Source organism: Octopus bimaculoides, chromosome 16 (genome assembly GCF_001194135.2).
Source record: "Octopus bimaculoides isolate UCB-OBI-ISO-001 chromosome 16, ASM119413v2, whole genome shotgun sequence".
Lineage (NCBI taxonomy): Eukaryota > Metazoa > Mollusca > Cephalopoda > Octopoda > Octopodidae > Octopus > Octopus bimaculoides.
In genome coordinates this window covers 10,820,842-10,825,511 of record NC_068996.1, presented here as the reverse complement: position 1 = coordinate 10,825,511, position 4,670 = coordinate 10,820,842, and the positions used below count along the sequence as shown (strand labels likewise).

Genomic DNA, 4,670 nt, shown 5'->3' with positions numbered 1-4,670 from the left:
ACGATCGCTGTTCGGGTAGTGGAGGTATCAAGTTAAAATACATCATTATATTTGGAAAAATAGGAATAAATTTCAATGAGTATTACTTACTCGGGTATAGTCCAACCCTTTGTCAGCTATTTTTTGGCTCCATGCGATGTCTTTATTTCCGATGTTTTTGGATAAGTTTCGGAGCAGTGATTATTATTATTATTATTATTATTATTATTATTATTATTATTATTATTATTATTATTATTATTATTATTATTATTATTATTATTACTTTTAATCTGCATGTTTGTTACAGTCACCGCCGAGACACACCCAGTATCCTAGGGTGAGTGAATTATAAGAGATGTTACAGTATGACTGAAAGCTTGAAGAGGGGAGGTAGTGAAAAATCTTCATGTGATACAACACAGACATGTAAATGGTTAGAAATTTCTCAGGATGTGGGCAGTACGTGTCAGCGCAATCTTTTGGATTTCTCTGAGACATGGTTCTCCTGAGATATTATCTAGTTGTTTCTGATAGGCCTTTCTTATCATACCTAGGGCACCCACAATAACAAGAACAGTTCTCGTTTTAGATGTCACATCTTTTGTATTTCAATTTCCAGGTCCTTATATCTACTTAGTTTGTCAAATTCCTTGACAGATATATTTTTTATCAGTGGGAACACTTACATCTATTAGTCTACAAGCATTTTCTTCTCTATTTTCAATGACTATGTCTGGTCGATTAACCTGTATCGTTCTGTCAGCGTTGACTAGAAAATACCAGAGGATAGTGACATTTTTACCTCCATCGACTGGCTCAGGATGATGTTCATACGAGTAAGCAGAAGCGCCAATTTACAAAATTTTTCTAATGTAAATACAGTCATAACTTATCGAGGCAATTTTTGTATTCGGTTGGTATCAGCACAGGACATCCCAAAATGAGATGGTCAATTGTTTCATCAAATGTGTCGCAGAATCTGCGTTTAGGTTCAAAACCGTTTTCAAGAACGTTAGCCTGGTAATTTCTGGTAAGCAAGCTTTGATCTTGTGTTGCCAATATGAAACCTTCAGTCTCTGCTTTCAGCCCTCAACTTCTCAGCCACTGATGGCTTGTTGCTTGGTCTACATCAGCATTTCGACTTCGAAGTATACACTGTCCATGCAGAGGCTTCTGGTTCCACCGCTCCTCAATTTGTCTGCCTGTTCTTTTTTGATCTGTTTGATCCATTTTGCTTGTTTTGTGGCAGTGGTTTCAGGGTCTTCAGCAATTTCAGTGTTAATGCCAAGTTCCCTTGCGAATTTGCAAGCTTACTTGACAATAGAATGTAATATTTTGCTGATTTCGCGTTTGCACACAGGTTGCATCGTCCAGTCCTCTGAACAATCTGGTCATCCCATAAGTTCTGTCCGATTTTACCTTTTTTAAAATTGAATGAAATTTAATAGTATATTTAGAATGTCTAATGGAATTTTAAAATATTTTTATGCATTCATGTACATTTAAACTAATTAAATATTATTTTACAGAATAATAGAATTAAAATTTCTTTGATTAAAACTCTTTCTAGCATGGAAGTATCCAAAGAGCATTTAAGGCACATAGTGCTTTATGAATACAAAAAAGGAAACTCTGCAACCGGAGCGACTCGAAACATACACTCAGTTTATGGGAAAGAATGCTTGAATGAAAGAACTTGCAGAAGATGGTTTGCAAAATTCAGAAGTGGAGATTTCAGCCTTGAAAATGAAGATCGAACAGGACGTCCAGTTGAGTTTGATGATAAGCTCCTTCAGCCATTACTTGAAGAAAATCCTGCATTATCAGTTGAAGAATTGGCTATAAAGCTTAGTTCAAACCATACAACTGTTCATCGTCACCTTCAAGAACTTGGAAAGGTTCCTAAGCTTGGAAAATGGGTGCCTTATGAACTGTCTGAAAGTAACCGCAAATCCCGAGTTGACATCTGCTCTTTACTCTATTCTCGCGAACTCATTTTACCCTTCTTGGATAGACTTGTGACTGGTGATGATAAATGGATCTTCTATCGAAATGTTAAACGTCGTAAACAGTGGCTTGGTAATAGGGTAAAAGCTCAACCACAACCGAGAAGGGAACTTCTTAGAAAAAATGTTCTTCTCTCTATCTGGTGGGATTGCAAAGGAGTAATTCACTTTGAATTGTTACCATCTAATGTAACAATCAATGTTCAAGTCTACTGTCAGCAATTAGAGCATTTGAACCAAGGTTTGAAGAAAGAAAAGATCCGCTTTAGTGAATCGAAAGGGAGTGGTGTTTCATCAGGACAATGCGCGACCCCACACTGCAAAGATCACATCACAGAAGATCGAAGAGCTTGGTCGGGAAAAAATTCCTCATCCACCTTATTCTCCCAACCTTCCTCCTTCAGACTGCCATTTGCTTCATAGTTTACAGAGTCATTTGGGGGACATAACTTTCGCAAGCCAGGAGGAGGTCTAAACAGACATTTCAGAGTTCTTCACTTTGAAACCAAAATAGTTTTACATTGATGGGATTTAAAAGCTTGTAATTATGGAAGGAAGTCATAGATAATCAGGGAAAGTACATTGAATATTAAATTTCAATTAAATATAACATTTGATCACTTGTTTTCTTTATTCAAAATTCAGATTGAACTTATGGGATGACCTGATAGATATGCACCTTTTCATTGTTATTGTGGAGCACAGTTCTACCTGCATCATTCCTCTTCCCCCCATTACTTCTAGGTAGGTAAAGACGGCCAACGTCTGCCTTGGGGTGGTGTATGTTCTTAGATATTAGCAGTTTTCTTGTCTTCCTGTCCAGGAGCTGGAGCTCAGTAAGATTCCAGTTAATAATGGTAAAACTATACTGGACTCCAAGAGTGCCAGGGTGTTAATGGCTTCGATGCGATTTTTAGAGTTCAGTTCAGCTTTTAGTATGAGTCTTATTCTCCTGTAATATTCCTTTCATATTTTTTTCCCTAGGTATTTGTAATTTTTTTGTGAGTCAAGCTGCTTAATGGTAATGTCGGTATTTAATTTAATGGAAGCTGTTTGCCTGAGCTTGCCTCTTACAAAAGTTGCATTAGCACACTTATCAAAGGCCAAAGTCCATCCCGATGTCATTACTGACTTCTTTAACGGTTGTTAGCAGCCCTACTAGCTCTTCGTCATTTCTAGCAAACAGCTGCAGATCATCCATATAAAACAGATATTTTATTGTCGTATTGTAAACCTTGAACCCATACCTGGTGTTATTTAGTTCGTTTGGGAGTGAGATCAGTGTCATGCAAAAGAGTAACAAAGAGAGGGAGTCACCGTGAAAGATGCCTTGTTTGATGTTGAAATTTTTAGATTGGCTCATCCCATAACTATGGTGTATTCCACTTGGCCATGCTACCTTGTAAGAATTTGGAGATGACAGGAGAGATCTTATATATTTCAAGGGCCTTGAGTACCCAGTTATGTGGAATACTATCAAACGCTTTCATATAGTCTATCCATGCAATACTCTGGCAATTCTCATCAATCATTTTACTTATGAGTAATTGATCTTTGCACCCATAAGAATTCCTAATTTTGAGCTTGTGGAAAGAGAGATCTCTATTCAAGGAAAGCGTGTATTCTGTCAGTTAATATGGATGTGAGGATGTTGTAGGTGGTGTTGAGACATGCTATTGGTCGGTAGTTCTTTGGATTTCTTGTGTCTTCAGTTTTTGGTTGAAGGTATGATGTCAATACTGAACCTCTTAACAATTGCTAGTAAGCCCTGTAGTTATTGGTCATCTTTTGCAAAGAGCTTTAAATCAACCTTGTAAAAGAGTTGATTTATATGTTTTATCAAATATTTTATAACCATACTGTACATCATCGAGCAATTTCGAGAGAGGCATTAAGGCTAGACAAAAGAGAAGTGGTGATAATAAGTCACCCTGGAAAATTCCACATGAAATTCTTACATCTCTAGCATTGAGAGATTCATTGTCACTGTTCAAAGTCAGTGTGGTTCTCCATAATCTCATACTTACAGAGCAGTTGCTATTTTATCATTTGCAGACATTTCCTAATCCACCTATGTGGTAAACTATCAAAAGCATTTTTATAGTCTATCCATGCTATCGACAAGGTTTTATGTCGTTTGTGACAAGATCATCTTATGAATGAATGGCTGATCTTTACAACCATAGGATCCACGTTTACATCCTCTACCTTGATACTCTCCCACTTTTGCTCTTCTAAGTCTGTAGATATTCCATCAATCTAAGGGCCTTTTCATTGTGTTTTTTATTCTATCCAAATGTTATTCCAAAATTCTTGCATTTCTTCTTTTGATTGGACAGACTTTACTGTAACTGGTTAGCTGTGATGCTCTTATGTTTACTGTATTGAAAGTGTTTTGCGTAGAATGTGTGCAGTACCCAGTAGTGCAATTTTCTGTATGTTATATATATTTGTAAGTCCTGGTATTTTTGTTATGTATTTGTCTGAATATTTTTTTATTATACCTAAGGCACCTACTATGATAGGAATTGTTTCTGTTTTTAGACTCCACATTCGAGTTATCTCTATTTCCAGGTCTTTGTATTTTGAAAGTTTTTCCATTTCTTTTAGAGAAACGTTGTCATCTGCTGGTATTGATACATCAATTAGAAAGCATTATTATTATTATTATTATTATTATTA

General features: G+C 36.3%; 1 pseudogene; it reads left to right on the top strand.

The window, feature by feature from the left end:
• The first annotated feature begins 3,658 nt into the window (after positions 1-3,658).
• The window catches only part of LOC128249615 (tubulin alpha-2 chain-like), an 8,868-nt pseudogene continuing 7,856 nt past the window's right edge, over positions 3,659-4,670 (top strand).